The sequence below is a fragment of the Pan troglodytes genome, chromosome 21 (assembly GCF_028858775.2).
Source record: "Pan troglodytes isolate AG18354 chromosome 21, NHGRI_mPanTro3-v2.0_pri, whole genome shotgun sequence".
NCBI classification, from domain to species: Eukaryota; Metazoa; Chordata; class Mammalia; order Primates; family Hominidae; genus Pan; species Pan troglodytes.
In genome coordinates, this window is record NC_072419.2 from 51,943,092 (window position 1) to 51,961,915 (window position 18,824).

Consider the following 18,824-nt stretch of genomic DNA (forward strand, 5'->3'; position numbering starts at 1 on the left):
TGATCTGCTTCTGAGGCTACCAGCAGGCTACTATTTGCCTCTTTAACTCCCCAATGCAAGTTAATTAATGCAAGTTAATTAGAAGCCCAGCCACCAAGTAGCCCCTAGAAGAGTGTCATAAACCCCTCCCAGAGAAAAACAAGAAGCTGCATTTTTTTAAGCCCTTCTCTGCACTGCCTCCAGAGAGTGAGGACACTGGAAGTGCTTGTTCTGTAGCATAAAACCACTTTTTTCCTGTAGGTCAGAAAGACTCATGTATTCCTAATCCCCTCCACTTCCAGAGTTGATTAATTGAGCCGAACCAAGGGGAATTTCAGAGCTAAAGCACTATATGTGAGGCCCAAACCCTCCTCTCCAGAGAGAAGTTGTGTGTTAGGGACTCCTTTCCTGGCTGTACGGCACAGTGTCCAAGGTGGAGTTCATGCCTGAGTGCACCTCAGCTTTTCCCACTCATTTGATGCAGATGTTTTTTCTCAGTTGCCCAGTGGGTAGGAGTCTCTCAATTGGTTCCTGACTTTTTTCAGAGAATCAATCAGTGAATAGTTTGTTCAGTGCATTGGTGGGTGAAGGGAGAGTCAGGAGTCTCCTATTTCACCATGTTGCTGATGTCATCTAAGGGTAAGCCTTTAGGCTTGGCAACAATGACTTCTGGATAGGAGACTTCCCTTGAATCTTTCACAGCGTGAACATTCTATTTTTGTGCCAACATGCATTTCACGGTGAAAGAAGTCACAACAGGGGCCTCAGACACCAAACGCAACCTTAGATTTCAAATAATGTCCTGTAGTTCATGAATTAGGTATCCTGAGTTTGGAATAATGCAGACTGCTAACAGAGGTAGGAGAGGGACAAACATTGCTGGTGACGACATTGGTATAGAACCACCTGTGAGCATCAAATGCAGCCAAAGTACAGAAACAAGGTAGGGGTGGATCAGTGTCATGTTGCATACATGAGATGGCAGTATCCTTCTAGAATCTTCCCATTTACATTCACTTCGAAAAGCAGCATGGCCTAGGAGATAGAAAAAGAACAAACAATGCAAAAGCAGTGGCAACCATAAGACTATGTGTTTGCTCTCAAACACAACAGGCCTCATCTGTGATTCTTTTCAGGCTAGAACTTGACATTTTGGAGATCCAGATTTTGGAAGAATTTGCCTTTGCTTCTTCCTCTGCCTCCAAGACGTCCATGTTCTTCTAAGGGTCCTCACTACCTTACTCTACATAATATGAGAGCACATAGATGTTTTCATAGAAGAGAGAGCACACAGTCATAACCAAATGGGCACTCCTTTCAGCTTTGAGTTCCCTGGGGCACTGTGAGCCGTCCAGAGAGCTCTCTGGAACACAGGTCAGGGCACCAGTGATTAGAAGAAAGCAGAGCAACTGCTTCCAGTAAAATTCATAGTCTATGATGCTCATGCCAGTGACATGGAATAGGTCAACCTGACACCTATGGCATGTCCACATGGTACAGTGCACTGAACTTGAATGGGGGAGGTTATTCTCTATATGGTCCCTGACAGGTAAATTTGCCTCTCTTAATAGTGTCTCCTAGCAGCGTTTGGAGATGGCCTGAGATGATGCTTGCTAAGGGAGGCTATCTGAGGAAGCACCAAATAAGATCTCTTAGAGACTATGCCCTTATAGCCCACCTACTGCTGATGATGTCTGTGTTGGTAGTTGATCATGATCTCTTTTCTAAGACTCCCTTGTCCAAGAAAAGCTCTTGAGAAAGGTGAAGACAAACCTGAGATATCCAGAGCCTGGTGTGATGCCTCAGAGGTGGCTCATGGCCTCTGGTCTGATGGGGGAAGTTTTCTTCTCTGATGTCTCTTTCATTGAATAGCCCAGCAAGAAGCACTAGACTGGAGCATAACACTGCACACCTGCCTCTGGGCATGGCCTGTCCTCCTGAAACCTCTTCACATTTGACTCTGTGTTCCAATTAGCCACATGTGACCCAACCCTGGATCTAGCCCCAGGATCATTTCAGAGGAGTTGCGATTGCATAGAGTAAGGGAGAGTCTGTACCACAGTGGTTAATTTCCACTAACTCACAGTAGGATGACAGGCAAGACCCACTGCCACTCTGTGCCAATTACTCCTTAGCAACAGCAGCATGAACCACCTGTTCCCCACCCCTTGGTGTTCCTCTTGATCAAAAGAAAAGAGAATAAGCCCCTAAGGAAGAGGGCTTGGGAAAGATGGGGACTAGTCAGTTAATGGAAGGTGCTGGAGTGTTAGATCCTGAGACCCAAATTGGGTCCCATCAGAGGAGTAGCCATGTTGGTGGGTGCTGGATAGGAGGAGCTTTGGGGTTGGTGCAGGCACTCACTCTCACTAGGATGCCTCTGGTCTCAAGTAATGGAGAGAAGTGAGAAAAAGTGAGCTCAGAGGAAACATCCTCTTCCGGCCACATCATATCCTCTCTCTCTCTTGTGGCCTTAGGCATGTCGCTGGCCTTCCTGGGACTCATTATCCTCATTGTAAAGAGACAGCAATCTGAAGCTCAGAAAGAGATTGGGGAGCATGAGGTGGGGGAGTACCAAGGCTAAGGAGACCAAAGCAGTGCTTGGGGGCCTCCCACTCTTTACCTTGGGTTCTAACTGCCACCCATCTCGTGCTTAATGGGTCCTTCGGACTCCAGGGTGAGAAATGTTCTCCTTAGCATCAGGAGACGCTGCACATGAGCAGTTCCTCCCCCTGGGAGTACTGGTTCAGTGAGCAAAACAGCAAGGGGCTGGGCATCCTGAGGGCTGGGAGGGATACATGGGCCAAAGAGGGAGAGGGAGGGTAGAGAAGCATAGCCAGGGAGAGAAATCGAACACCAGGACACAAGATGAGTGGGGCATCTTTGGGGGCTACAGTGGGCTCTCAATGATCACCTGTAGTGGCAGCAAAAGAGGCAGGATCCATGGGCATTTGTTCTGGTTTATTTGACAGGGAGAGGGAGTTCAGACAGTGGGGAGGGTGGCATTCCTGTTGATGTTCTTGTGCTGATGATTTGATGTCCTTGTGCTTCGGATGTGGGCACAGTCTCGGATGGAAGGGTTCAGGGAGCAGGATGCACATCCCAGCCCACTCTCCCACTCATAGGATGCTCATACAAACGTTCCCACAGAAGGCTGAACAGCATATCTTATTTGTTTCACACTTTTGGAAATATGAACAGTGGTGGATGCATAGATCTATGCTGGGTCACTTCTCACAGACCTTGATTCCTGAAATGATGCAGGAGCAGGGTCAATGAAACCATGCACCTATAGAGCAGCCTTCTCAAGCTTGAAGCTCCTCCATGGCCCCAGAACCAAGGCACCCCTGCCACCACGACTCTCCTGGACTCTTCAGGGAACTTCCTTCCAGCCCATCACCAATCCTAGTGATTGGCAGTATCTTAAATCCTGTCTCCCTGCCCTGCATCTCACCCCAGTAGACTTCAATGCCTGGGCTTCCTGGACTCTCGCCATACACCTGCATTCAGAACTCTGTCTCCCCATTAATCATGGTGAAGTCACCCCCATAGAATCTATGGTCTGACCCTGAGAGCTCAAAGAAGCCTGAGACATTTCCAAACCCTCCCCTAGTCTCCAGAATTTGCAGAGCCCAGAAAAGAAGATGAACTTGCCTCTCATCCCTCCCTCTCCTCTCCGTCACTGTCCCTAGTATCGCTTCCCACCACCACTCTCCTGGCTCCTTTGATGTTATACTTAACTTTGCCCTGTATACTCCAACTTTTCATTGCTTATGTCCTTTTTACGCTACACTTATACCCATTTCTACACCTACCCTCATAACCACTTCTAGATGTTCACTCCTCACAAATGTGCATAAATCAAAGAATAATTGTCTTGCTTTCCCATTGGATTCTCAGCCCTGGTTCACCTTTCACTATGGGATGTACCATTTGTCTCTAAGTACTGGGAGCAAACAACAAAAGATGTAGGTTCCCCCTTCATTCCCACTACTATTCCCAGGGCCAGGTAAAGGGGTTGGAGGGCCATGGTTTGGGACAGCCCAGAGTCTGCACAGCATTGTGGTCAGAGCTGGATATGCAGAAAGGTTGCAAGTCCTAGGTCCTACTCAGACTGGACACAGCTCCTCCATTCCCCCTACCCAACTCTCCATCACCCATCCAGCAGCCCATCACCTACTCTGCATCCTCATCTTGTCACGGTATCCTCCCTGGGCCTGCAGCAGCAGCACACAGAGAACCAGGACAGGCAGCAGAGTCTGGGGTGCCATAACTCTGACCAGAGCGTGAGCCCTAAGTCTGGCCAGGCAGTCACAGACTTCCCTGCAGAGCTGCCTGTGGAGAGGGAAGGAAATAAAGAAGGAATGATCTTCAGCTCCTCGCTGCCTCCACTGGACAAGTCAGGGCAGAGCAAGAGTCCTTGCTTCCTGCCCTTGCCTTCTCCTGGCCCTGTCCTTCTCCATGTAGGATAGGGCTTCTGCAGGAATGATGCCTCCTCTCACATCACATAACCAGTCCTGTGTTCTTGCTAACAGAGTTTTTCTTTTCCAAAAGGTACTCTTTATTTCTGCTTTCTAATTATAAAATGCTTTATGGAAAAAAGAAAAGAAGAAATATAATTTTTTAAAAGGTGCTTAGAATTAACCCATATTTTATTACATTATCTTTTAGTTCCTCTGTATATTTAATGTAAACAATCTTTTATTTTCTCATTTTTGAATCACCTATCTTTTGTTACCTACCATCTGCCACCTTTATTTAGTCATGCAAATATTTACAATGTCATTATTTCTCAAAAAGAAAAGACATAATTTTTTTGGGGGGGGGGTGAACGTAGCTACAGATAGACACTCCAATTTCCACAGTTGTGAAAGCAGAAATCATATCATGAGCTCCTTTAGGAAGTGGCTATTTGCATATAATGGATGTGTTCATTATAAATTCTTCTTTTTTTTTTTTTTAGACAGAGTCTCACTCCACACCAGGCTGGAGTGCAATGGCGTGATCTTGGCTCACTGCAACCTCCACCTTCCAGGTTCAAGCAATTCGCACCTCAGCCTCCTGAGTAGCTGGGATTACAAGCATGTGCCATCACACCCAGATAATTTTTGTATTTTTAGTAGAGATGGGGTTCCGCCATGTTGGCCAGGCTGGTCTTGAACTCCTGACTTCAATTGATCCACCTGTCTCAATTGATCCACCTGTCTCAACCTCCCAAAGTCCTGGGATTACAGGCATGAGCCACCACACTCGGCCTAATTATAAATTATTCTTATCAATTCATTACACAAAACTCTATATGATTGAGCTATATTTTTAATATTAAGTTCTGGGGTACATGTGCAGGATGTGCAGGTTTGTTGCATGTGCTGTGGGGGCTTGCTGCACCTATCAACCCATCACCTAGGTATCAAGCCCAGCATGCATTAGCCATTTATCCTGATGCTCTCCCTCCCATGACAGGCCCCAAGGTGTGTTGTTTACCTCCCTGTGTCCATGTATTCTCATTGTTCAGCTCCCACTTATAAGGGAGAACATGGGGTGTTCGAACATGGGGTGTTTGGTTTTCTGTTCCTCCATTAGTTTGCTGAGGATAACGGCTTGTAGCTCCATCCATGTCCTTGCAAAGAACATGATCTCATTCCTTTTTATGCCACATAGTATTCCATGGTGTATATGTACCATATTTTCTTTATCCAATCTATCATTGATGGGCATTTGGGTTAATTTCATGTCTTTGCTATTGTGAATAGTGCTGCAATGAACATACGCATACGTGTGTCTTTATAACAGAATGATTCCATTCCTTTGGGTATATACCCAGTAATGGGGTTGCTGGGTCAAATGGTATTTCTGGTTCTAAATCTTTGAGGAATCATCACATTGTCTTCCACAATGGTTGAACTAATTTACATTCCTACCAACAGCATGAAAGCGTTCCTATTTCTCCACAATCTCAACAGCATCTGTAGTTTCTTGACTTTTTAATAACCTCCATTGTAACTGGCGTAAGATGGTATCTCCTCGTGGTTTTGATTTGCATTACTCTGATGTTCAGCTTTTTTTCATGTTTATCGGCTGCATATATGTCTTCTCTTGAGAAGTGTCTGTTCGTGTCGTTTGCCCACTTTTTAATGGGATTGCTTGTTTTTTCTTTTATTATTATTATTACTATACTTTAAGTTTTAGGGTACATGTGCACAATGTGCAGGTTAGTTACATATGTATACATGTGACATGCTGGTGCGCTGCACCCACTAACTCATCATCTAGCATTAGGTATATCTCCTAATGCTATCCCTCCCCCCACCCCACAACAGTCCCCAGAGTGTGATGTTCCCCTTCCTGTGTCCATGTATTCTCATTGTTCAATTCCCACCTATGAGTGAGAATATGCGGTGTCTGGTTTTTTGTTCTTGTGATAGTTTACTGAGAATGATGATTTCCAACTTCATCCATGTCCCTGCAAAGGACATGAACTCATCATTTTTTATGGCTGCATAGTATTCCATGGTGTATATGTGCCACATTTTCTTAATCCAGTCTATCATTGTTGGACATTTGGGTTGGTTCCAAGTCTTTGCTATTGTGAATACTGCCGCAATAAACATACGTGTACATGTGTCTTTATAGCAGCATTATTTATAGTCCTTTGGGTATATACCCAGTAATGGGATGGCTGGGTCAAATGGTATTTCTAGTTCTAGATCCCTGAGGAATCACCACTCCCACCAACAGTGTAAAAGTGTTCCTATTTCTCCACATCCTCTCCAGCACCTGTTGTTTCCTGACTTTTGAATGATTGCCATTCTAACTGGTGTGAGATGATATCCCATTGTGGTTTTGATTTGCATTTCTCTGATGGCCAGTGATGGTGAGCATTTTTTCATGTGTTTTTTGGCTGCATAAATGCCTTCTTTTGAGAAGAGTCTGTTCATGTCCTTCGCCCACTTTTTGATGGGGTTGTTTGTTTTTTCCTTGTAAATTTGTTAGAGTTCATTGTAGATTCTGGATATTAGCCCTTTGTCAGATGAGTAGGTTGCAAAAATTTTCTCCCATTTTATGGGTTGCCTGTTCTCTGATGGTAGTTTCTTTTGCTATGCAGAAGCTCTTTAGTTTAATTAGATCCCATTTGTCAATTTTGGCTTTTGTTGCCATTGCTTTTGGTGTTTAAGACATGAAGTCCTTGCCTGTGCCTATGTCCTGAATGGTAATGCCTAGGTTTTCTTCTAGGGTTTTTATGGTTTTAGGTCTAACGTTAAAGTCTTTAATCCATCTTGAATTGATTTTTCTATAAGGTGTAAGGAAGGGATCCACTTTCAGCTTTCTACATATGGCTAGCCAGTTTTCCCAGCACCATTTATTAAATAGGGAATCCTTTCCCCATTGCTTGTTTTTCTCAGGTTTGTCAAAGATCAGATAGTTGTAGATATGTGGTGTTATTTCTGAGGGCTCTGTTCTGTTCCATTGATCTATATCTCTGTTTTGGTACCAGTACCATGCTGTTTTGGTTACTGTAGCCTTGTAGTATAGTTTGAAGTCAGGTAGTGTGATGCCTCCAGCTTTGTTCTTTTGGCTTAGGATTGACTTGGCGATGTGGGCTCTTTTTTGGTTCCATATGAACTTTAAAGTAGTTTTTTCCAATTCTGTGAAGAAAGGCGTTGGTAGCTTGATGGGGATGGCATTGAATCTATAAATTACCTTGGGCAGTATGGCCATTTTCATGATATTGATTCTTCCTAGCCATGAGCATGGAATGTTCTTCCATTTGTTTGTATCCTCTTTTATTTCATTGAGCAGTGATTTGTGGTTCTCCTTGAAGAGGTCCTTCACATCCCTTGTAAGTTGGATACCTAGGTATTTTATTCTCTTTGAAGCAATTGTGAATGGGAGTTCACTCATGATTTGGCTCTCTGTCTGTTATTGGTGTATAAGAATGCTTGTGATTTTTGAACATTGATTTTGTATCCTCAGACTTTGCTGAAGTTGCTTATCAGCTTAAGGAGATTTTGGGCTGAGACAATGGGGTTTTCTAGATATACAATCATGTCATCTGCAAACAGGGACAATTTGACTTCCTCTTTTCCTAATTGAATACCCTTTATTTCCTTCTCCTGCCTAATTGCCCAGGCCAGAACTTCCAACACTATGTTGAATAGGAGTGGTGAGAGAGGGCATCCCTGTCTTGTGCCAGTTTTCAAAGGGAATGCTTCCAGTTTTTGCCCATTCAGTATGATATTGGCTGTGGGTTTGTCATAGATAGCTCTTATTATTTTGAGATACATCCCATCAATACCTAATTTATTGAGAGTTTTTAGCATGAAGGTTGTTGAATTTTGTCAAAGGCCTTTTCTGCATCTATTGAGATAATCAGGTGGTTTTGTCTTTGGTTCTGTTTATATGCTGGATTACATTTATTGATTTGCGTATATTGAACCAGCCTTGCATCCCAGGGATGAAGCCCACTTGATCATGGTGGATAAGCTTTTTGATGTGCTGCTGGATTCGGTTTGCCAGTATTTTATTGAGGATTTTTGCATCAATGTTCATCAAGGATATTGGTCTAAAATTCTCTTTTTTGGTTGTGTCTCTGCCCGGCTTTGGTATCAGGATGATGCTGGTCTCATAAAATGAGTTAGGGAGGATTCCCTCTTTTTCTATTGATTGGAATAGTTTCAGAAGGAATGGTACCAGTTCCTCCTTGTACCTCTGGTAGAATTCGGCTGTGAATCCATCTGGTCCTGGACTCTTTTTGGTTGGTAAGCTATTGATTATTGCCACAATTTCAGCTCCTGTTATTGGTCTATTCAGAGATTCAACTTCTTTCTGGTTTAATCTTGGGAGAGTGTACGTGTCAAGGAATTTATCCATTTCTTCTAGATTTTCTAGTTTATTTTTGTAGAGGTGTTTGTAGTATTCTCTGATGGTAGTTTGTATTTCTACTACATCGGTGGGATCGGTGGTGATACCCCTTCATCATTTTTTATTGCATCTATTTGATTCTTCTCTCTTTTTTTATTAGTCTTGCTAGCGATCTATCAATTTTGTTGATCCTTTCAAAAAACCAGCTCCTGGATTCATTAAATTTTTGAAGGGTTTTTTTGTGTCTCTATTTCCTTCAGTTCTGCTCCGATTTTAGTTATTTCTTGCCTTCTGCTAGCTTTTGAATGTGTTTGCTCTTGCTTTTCTAGTTCTTTTAATTGTGATGTTAGGGTGTCAATTTTGGATCTTTCCTGCTTTCTCTTGTGGGCATTTAGTGTCATAAATTTCCCTCTACACACTGCTTTGAATGTGTCCCAGAGGTTCTGGTATGTTGTGTCTTTGTTCTGATTGGTTTCAAAGAACATCTTTATTTCTGCCTTCATTTCGTTATGTACCCAGTAGTCATTCAGGAGCAGGTTGTTCAGTTTCCATGTAGTTGAGCGGTTTTGAGTGAGTTTCTTAACGCTGAGTTCTAGTTTGATTGCACTGTGATCTGAGAGATAGTTTGTTATAATTTCTGTTCTTTTACATTTGCTAAGGAGAGCTTTACCTCCAACTATGCGGTAAATTTTGGAATAGGTGTGTTGTGGTGCTGAAAAAAAATGTATATTCTGTTGATTTTGGGTGGAGAGTTCTGTAGATGTCTATTAGGTCCGCTTGGTGCAGAGCTGAGTTCAATTCCTGGGTATCCTTGTTGACTTTCTGTCTCGTTGATCTGTCTAATGTTGACAGTGGGGTGTTAAAGTCTCCCATTATTAATGTGTGGGAGTCTAAGTCTCTTTGTAGGTCACTCAGGACTTGCTTTATGAATCTGGGTGCTCCTGTATTGGGTGCATATATATTTAGGATAGTTAGCTCTTCTTGTTGAATTGATCCCTTTACCATTATGTAATGGCCTTCTTTGTCTCTTTTGATCTTTATTGGTTTAAAGTCTGTTTTATCAGAGACTAGGATTGCAACCCCTGCCTTTTTTTATTTTCCATTTGCTTGGTAGATCTTCCTCCACCCTTTTATTTTGAGCCTATGTGTGTCTCTGCATGTGAGATGGGTGTCCTGAATACAACACACTGATGGGTCTTGACTCTTTATCCAATTTGCCAGTCTGTGTCTTTTAATTGGAGCATTTAGTCCATTACATTTAAAGTTAGTATTGTTATGTGTGAATTTGAACCTGTCATTATGATGTTAGCTGGTTATTTTGCTTGTTAGTTGATGCAGTTTCTTCTTAGTCTCCATGGTCTTTACATTTTGACATGATTTTGCAGTGGCTGGTAACGGTTGTTCCTTTCCGTGTTTAGTGCTTCCTTCAGGAGCTCTTATAGGGCAGGCCTGGTGGTGACAAAATCTCTCAGTATTTGCTTGTCTGTAAAGTATTTTATTTCTCCTTCACTTATGAAGCTTAGTTTGGCTGGAGATGAAATTCTGGGTTGAAGTTCTTTCCTTTAAGGATGTTGAATATTGGTCCCCACTCTCTTCTGGCTTGTAGAGTTTCTGCCGAGAGATCCGCTGTTAGTCTGATGGGCTTCCCTTTGTGGGTAACCCGACCTTTCTCTCTGGCTGCCCTTAACATTTTTTCCTTCATTTCAACTTTGGTGAATCTGACAATTATGTGTCTTGGTGTTGCTCTTCTCGAGGAGTATCTTTGTGGCATTCTCTGTATTTCCTGAATCTGAATGTTGGCCTGCCTTGCTAGATTGGGGAAGTTCTCCTGGATAATATCCTGCAGAGTGTTTTCCAACTTGGTTCCATTCTCTCTGTCACTTTCAGGTACACCAATCAGACGTAGATTTGGTCTTTTCACATAGTCCCATATTTCTTGGAGGCTTTGTTCAGTTTTTATTCTTTTTTCTCTAAACTTCCCTTCTCACTTCATTTCATTCATTTCATCTTCCATCACTGATACCCTTTCTTCCAGTTGATCACATTGGCTCCTGAGGCTTCTGCATTCTTCACGTAGTTCTCGAGCCTTGGCTTTCAGCTCCATCAGCTCCTTTAAGCACTTCTCTGTATTGGTTATTCTAGTTATACATTCTTCTAAATTTTTTTCAAAGTTTTCAACTTCTTTGCCTTTGGTTTGAATTTCCTCCTGTAGCTTGTAGTTTGATCGTCTGAAGCCTTCTTCTCTCAACTTGTCAAAGTCATTCTCCATCCAGCTTTGTTCCATTGCTGGTGAGGAACTGTGTTCCTTTGGAGGAGGAGAGGTGCTGTGCTTTTCAGAGTTTCCAGTTTTTCTGCTCTGTTTTTTCCCCATCTTTGTGGTCTTATCTACTTTTGGTCTTGATGATGGTAATGTACAGATGGGTTTTTGGTGTGGATGTCCTTTCTGTTTGTTAGTTTTCCTTCTAACAGACAGGACCCTTAGCTGCAGGTCTGTTGGAGTTTGCTAGAGGTCCACTCCAGACCCTGTTTGCCTGGGTATCAGCAGCGGTGTCTGCAGAACAGTGGTTTTTCGTGAACCGCGAATGCTACTGTCTGATCGTTCCACTGGAAGTTTTGTCTCAGAGGAGTACCCAGCTGTGTGAGGTGTCAGTCTGCCCCTACTGGGGGGTGCCTCCCAGTTAAGCTGCTCAGGAGTCAGGGGTCAGGGACCCACTTGAGGAGGCAGTCTGCCCGTTCTCAGATCTCCAGCTGCATGCTGGGAGAACCACTGCTCTCTTCAAAGCTGTCAGACAGGGACATTTAAGTCTGCAAAAGTTACTGCTGTCTTTGTTTGTCTGTGCCCTGCCCCCAGAGGTGGAGCCTACAGAGGCAGGCAGGCCTCCTTGAGCTGTGGTGGGCTCCACCCAGTTGGAGCTTCCTGGCTGCTTTGTTTACCTAAGCAAGCCTGTGCAATGGTGGGCGCCCCTCCCCCAGCCTCGCTGCCACCTTGCCGTTTGATCTCCGACTGCTGTGCTAGCAATCAGCGAGACTCTGTGGGCATAGGACCCTCCGAGCCATGTGTGGGATATAATCTCCTGGTGCGCCGTTTTTTAAGCCTGTCGGAAAAGCACAGTATTGGGGTAGGAGTGACCCGATTTTCCAGGTGCCATCTGTCACCCCTTTCTTTGACTAGGAAAAGGAACTCCCTGACCCCTTGCACTTCCCGAGTGAGGCAATGCCTCGCACTGCTTCGGCTCGCGCACGGTGCGCTGCACCCACTGACCTGCGCCCACTGTCTGGCACTCCCTAGTGAGATGAACCCAGTACCTCAGATGGAAATGCAGAAATCACCCGTCTTCTGCGTCACTCACGCTGGGAGCTGTAGACCGGAGCTGTTCCTATTCGGCCATCTTGGCTCCTCCTCCTGTTTGTTTTTTCTTATAAATTTAAGTTCCTTGTAGACTCTGGATACTAGACGTTTGTCAGGTGGATAGATTGCAAACATTTTCTCCCATTTTGTAGGTTGTCTGTTCACTCTGATGATAGTCTATTTTGCTGTACAGAAGCTCTTTAGTTTAATTAGATGCCATTTGTCACAATTGCTTTTGGTGATTTTGTCATGAAATCTTTGCCAATGCCTATGTCCTGAATGGTATTGCCCAGATTTTCTTCTAGAGTTTTTATAGTTTGGAGTTTTACAGTTAAGCCTTTAATCCATCTTGAGTTAATTTTTGTATAAGGCATAAGGAAGAGGCCCAGTTTCAATTTTCTGCATATGGCAAATAGTAGCAAAAAGAGCTGTGATTATTATATTAAAGTCAAACAAAATACACGTTGTGTCAAATATTGTTAAAAGAAACAAAAAACATGATTATATATCGATAAAAGGGTCAATTCATCAAAAAGATATAAAAATTATAAACATATACACACCAAGCAATAGAGCTTCAAAATATATGAAGCAAACACCACAGGATTGAAGGGAGACATAACACTACAGAAATAGTTGGAGAGTTCAATATCCCACCATGGCATCATAAGAAATATATTTGGTCTTTGTCCCCAGTTCCTGGCACAAGGTTCCTAAAACTCTTGGAATTTCCTGAGTGATGGGTGTGTCTTTTGATATTCATAAGAAGCCCCTTTCGATTCCACCTGAGTTTCTGCTAATGAGGTAACTTGGAGTGGGGCCCCTAGGTAGCCTCAGGATGGAGCTGGTCACCAGAAAGATCAAGTGATTAGAGGTTTGGAAATTTTAGACCCACCCACTCTCCTCCAGGAAGTTAAAGGAGGAAGGAGTTGAAGCTCTATAAAAACTCTTAATAAGATTTGATGAGCTTCTGAATTGGTGAACACATCCATGTGCCAGGAGGGTGGCACACACAACTCACAAGGACAGAAATTCCTGTGCTTGGGACCCTTCTGAAGCTCACCCTATTTACTTCATCTAGCTATTCATTTGTATCCTTTATAATAAACTGATAAACCTTAAGTAAAGTGTTTCCTGAGTTCTGTGAGCTGTTGCAGCAAATTATCAAACTTTCAGATGGGATTGTGGGAGCCCCTGATTTATAGCCAGTAGATCAAAAGTGCAGGAGGCCCAAGACTTGCAACTGGCACCTGAAGTTGGGAGTAGTCTTGTGAAATCAAGCCTATAAGCTGTGGGGTCTGCACTAACTTCAAGTAGTTAGTGTCAGAATTAAATTAAATTTTGGAACACCCAGTTGGTGTCCAGAGATAGGAGAATTGGTTGTTGGTGTTGGAAAGCATTCCAGGCCCTCTTTCAATAATGAATAGAACATGTAGACAGAAAAATCAATAAGGAAATAGGGTACTAAACAACACTATAAACCTAAGACAGACCTAAGACAAGAAGAGAATGCATATTCTTCTCAAGCACATATGGAACATACTCCAGGATAAACTACATGTTAGGCCACAAAACAAGCCTAAATAAATTTTAAAAGATTGAAATTATACAAACTATCTTCTCCAGCCATAATGGAACAAAGCTAGAAATCAGTAAGAGAAGGAAAACTGGAAAATTCTCAAAAATGTGAAATACACTCTAAAACAACCAATGAGTCAAAGAATAAATCACAACGGAAATTAGAAAATAATTTGAGCCAGGCATGTTGACTCATGCCTGTAATCCCAGCACTTTGGGAGGCTGAGGTGGGTGGATCACTTGAGCCCAGGAATTCAAGACCAGCCTGGCAACATAAAAAAACCCTGTCTCTACAAAAAACTAACTGGGCATGGTGGTATGCACCTGTAGTCCCAACTACTTGGAAAAAAACTTTCGGATGAATGAAAATGAAAACACAAAACACAACATCCAAAAACTTATGAGAGGCAGTAAAAGTAGTTCTCAGGGTAGAAAATCTATAACTGTAAATACTTACATTAAAAAAGAGCACGGCCAGGTGCAGTGGCTCACGCCTGTAATCCCAGCACTTTGGGAGGCCGAGGCAGGCAGATCACGAGGTCAGGAGATCGAGACCATCCTGGCTAACACGGTGAAACCCCACCTCTACTAAAAATACAAAAATTAACCAGGCATGGTGGTATGAGCCTTGTAGTTCCAGCTACTCAGGAGTCTGAGGCAGGAGAATCGCTTGAACCCAGGAGGCAGAGGTTGCAGTGAGCCGAGATCGCGCCACTGCACTCCAGCCTAGGTGACAGAGCAAGACTCTGTCTCAAAAAAAAAAGATCTCATTTTTCGGGAGGAGCCAAGATGGCCAAATAGGAACAGCTCCGGTCTACAGCTACCAGTGTGAGCGAGGCAGAAGATGGGTGATTTCTGCATTTCCATCTGAGGTACTGGGTTCATCTCACTAGGGAGTGCCAGACAGTGGGCGCAGGTCAGTGGGTGCGCACACCATGCACGAGCTGAAGCAGGGTGAGGCATTGCCTCACTTGGGAAGCACAAGGGGTCAGGGAGTTCCCTTTCCGAGTCAAAGAAAGGGGTGACAGACAGCACCTGGAAAATCGGGTCACTCCCACCTGAATACTGCGCTATTCCGACGGGCTTAAAAAACGGCGCACCACGAGATTATATCCCGCACCTGGATCGGAGGGTCCTACGCCCACGGAGTCTCGCTGATTGCTAGCACAGCAGTCGGAGATCAAAACTGCAAGGTGGCAGCGAGGCTGGGGGAGGGGCGCCCGCCATTGCCCAGGCTTGATTAGGTAAACAAAGCAGCCAGGAAGCTCCAACTGGGTGGAGCCCACCACAGCTCAAGGAGGCCTGCCTGCCTCTGTAGGCTCCACCTCTGGGGGCAGGGCACAGACAAACAAAAAGACAGCAGTAACTTCTGCAGACGTAAATGTCCCTGTCTGACAGCTTTGAAGAGAGCAGTGGTTCTTCCAGCACACAGCTGGAGATCTGAGAACGGGCAGACTGCCTCCTCAAGTGGGTCCCTGACCCCTGACCCCCGAGCAGCCTAACTGGGAGGCACCCCCCAGCAGGGGCACACTGACACCTCACACAGCAGGGTATTCCAACAGACCTGCAGCTGAGGGTCCTGTCTGTTAGAAGGAAAACTAACAAACAGAAAGGACATCCACACCAAAAACCCATCTGTACATCACCGTCATCAAAGACCAAAAGTAGATAAAACCACAAAGATGGGGAAAAAACAGAACAGAAAAACTGGAAACTCTAAAAAGCAGAGCGCCTCTCCTCCTCCAAAGGAATGCAGTTCCTCACCAGCAACGGAACAAAGCTGGATGGAGAATGACTTTGACAAGCTGAGAGAAGAAGGCTTCAGACGATCAAATTACTCTGAGCTACGGGAGGACATTCAAACCAAAGGCAAAGAAGTTGAAAACTTTGAAAAAAATTTAGAAGAATGTATAACTAGAATAACCAATACAGAGAAGTGCTTAAAGGAGCTGATGGAGCTGAAAACCAAGGCTCGAGAACTACGTGAAGAATGCAGAAGCCTCAGGAGCTGATGCGATCAACTGGAAGAAAGGGTATCAGCAATGGAAGATGAAATGAATGAAATGAAGCGAGAAGGGAAGTTTAGAGAAAAAAAAATAAAAAGAAATGAGCAAAGCCTCCAAGAAATATGGGACTATGTGAAAAGACCAAATCTACGTCTGATTGGTGTACCTGAAAGTGATGGGGAGAATGGAACCAAGTTGGAAAACACACTGCAAGATATTATCCAGGAGAACTTCCCCAATCTAGCAAGGCAGGCCAACGTTCAGATTCAGGAAATACAGAGAATGCCACAGAGATACTCCTCGAGAAGAGCAACACCAAAACACATAATTGTCAGATTCACCAAAGTTGAAATGAAGGAAAAAATGTTAAGGGCAGCCAGACAGAAAGGTCGGGTTACCCTCAAAGGGAAGCCCATCAGACTAACAGCAGATCTCTCAGCAGAAACCCTACAAGCCAGAAGAGAGTGGGGGCCAATATTCAACATTCTTAAAGGAAAGAATTTTCAACCCAGAATTTCATCTCCAGCCAAACTAAGCTTCATAAGTGAAGGAGAAATAAAATACTTTACAGACAAGCAAATGCTGAGAGATTTTGTCACCACCAGGCCTGCCCTAAAATAGCTCCTGAAGGAAGCGCTAAATATGGAAAGGAACAACCGGTACCAGCCACTGCAAAATCATGCCAAAATGTAAAGACCATCGAGAATAGGAAGAAACTGCATCAACTAACGAGCAAAATAACCAGCTAACATCATAATGACAGGTTCAAATTCACACATAACAATATTAACTTCAAATGTAAATGGACTAAATTCTCCAATTAAAAGACACAGACTGGCAAATTGGATAAAAATTCAAGACCCATCAGTGTGTTGTATTCAGGAAACCCATCTCACATGCAGAGACACACATAGGCTCAAAATAAAAGGGTGGAGGAAGATCTACCAAGCAAATGGAAAATAAAAAAAGGCAGGGGTTGCAATCCTAGTCTCTGATAAAACAGACTTTAAACCAACAAAGATCAAAAGAGACAAAGAAGGCCATTACATAATGGTAAAGGGATCAATTCAACAAGAAGAGCTAACTATCCTAAATATATATGCACCCAATACAGGAGTACCCAGATTCATAAAGCAAGTCCTGAGTGACCTACAAAGAAACTTAGACTCCCACACATTAATAATGGGAGACTTTAACACCCCACTGTCAACATTAGACAGATCAACGAGACAGAAAGTCAACAAGGATACCCAGGAATTGAACTCAGCTCTGCACCAAGCAGACCTAATAGACATCTACAGAACTCTCCACCCAAAATCAACAGAATATACATTTTTTTCAGCACCACACCACACCTATTCCAAAATTGACCACATAGTTGGAAGTAAAGCTCTCCTCAGCAAATGTAAAAGAACAGAAATTATAACAAACTGTCTCTCAGACCACAGTGCAATCAAACTATAACTCAGGATTAAGAATCTCACTCAAAACCACTCAACTACATGGAAACTGAACAACCTGCTCCTGAATGACTACTGGGTACATAACGAAATGAAGGCAGAAATAAAGATGTTCTTTGAAACCAATCAGAACAAAGACACAACATACCAGAATCACTGGGACGCATTCAAAGCAGTGTGTAGAGGGAAATTTATAGTACTAAATGCCCACAAGAGAAAGCAGGAAAGATCCAAAATTGACACCCTAACATCACAATTAAAAGAACTAGAAAAGCAAGAGCAAACACATTCAAAAGCTAGCAGAAGGCAAGAAATAACTAAAATCGGAGCAGAACTGAAGGAAATAGAGACATAAAAAACCCTTCAAAAAATTAATGAATCCAGGAACTGGTTTTTTGAAAGGATCAACAAAATTGATAGATCGCTAGCAAGACTAATAAAAAAAGAGAGAAGAATCAAATAGATGCAATAAAAAATGATAAAGGGGATATCACCACCGATCCCACAGAAATACAAACTACCATCACAGAATACTACAAACACCTCTACACAAACTAGAAAATCTAGAAGAAATGGATGAATTCCTCGACACATACACTGTCCCAAGACTAAACCAGGAAGAAGTTGAATCTCTGAATAGACCAATAACAGGAGCTGAAATTGTGGCAATAATCAATAGCTTACCAACCAAAAAGAGTCCAGGACCAGATGGATTCACAGCCGAATTCTACCAGAGGTACAAGGAGGAACTGGTACCATTCCTTCTGAAACTATTCCAATCAATAGAAAAAGAGGGAATCCTCCCTAACTCATTTTATGAGGCCAGCATCATTCTGATACCAAAGCCAGGCAGAGACACAACCAAAAAAGAGAATTTTAGACCAATATCCTTGATGAACATTGGTGCAAAAATCCTCAATAAAATACTGGCAAACTGAATCCAGCAGCACATCAAAAAGCTTATCCACCATGATCAAGTGGGCTTCATCCCTGGGATGCAAGGCTGGTTCAATATACACAAATCAATAAATGTAATCCAGCATATAAACAGAGCCAAAGACAAAAACCACATGATTATCTCAACAGATGCAGAAAAAGCCTTTGACAAAATTCAACAACGCTTCATGCTAAAAACTCTCAATAAATTAGGTATTTCAAAATAATAAGAGCTATCTATGACAAACCCACAGCCAATATCATACTGAATGGGCAAAAACTGGAAGCATTCCCTTTGAAAACTGGCACAAGACAGGGATGCCCTCTCTCACCACTCCTATTCAACATAGTGTTGGAAGTTCTGGCCTGGGCAATTAGGCAGGAGAAGGAAATAAAGGGTATTCAATTAGGAAAAGAGGAAGTCAAATTGTCCCTGTTTGCAGATGACATGATTGTATATCTAGAAAACCCCACCGTCTCAGCCCAAAATCTCCTTAAGCTGATAAGCAACTTCAGCAAAGTCTGAGGATACAAAATCAATGTTCAAAAATCACAAGCATTCTTATACACCAATAACACACAAACAGAGAGCCAAATCATGAGTGAACTCCCATTCACAATTGCTTCAAAGAGAATAAAATACCTAAGAATCCAACT

At 43.1% G+C, this 18,824-nt stretch overlaps 1 long non-coding RNA gene across 1 annotated transcript in view; it reads right to left on the reverse strand.

Annotated features, from left to right (window-relative positions):
* Nucleotides 1–2,916: 2,916 nt before the first annotated feature.
* LOC129138246 (uncharacterized) overlaps nucleotides 2,917–18,824 on the reverse strand; it is a 49,647-nt gene continuing 33,739 nt past the window's right edge. The window contains exon 5 of the long non-coding RNA XR_008541390.1: nucleotides 2,917–3,226. This is a non-coding gene — a long non-coding RNA (uncharacterized LOC129138246). The remainder of the gene's footprint in view (nucleotides 3,227–18,824) is intronic.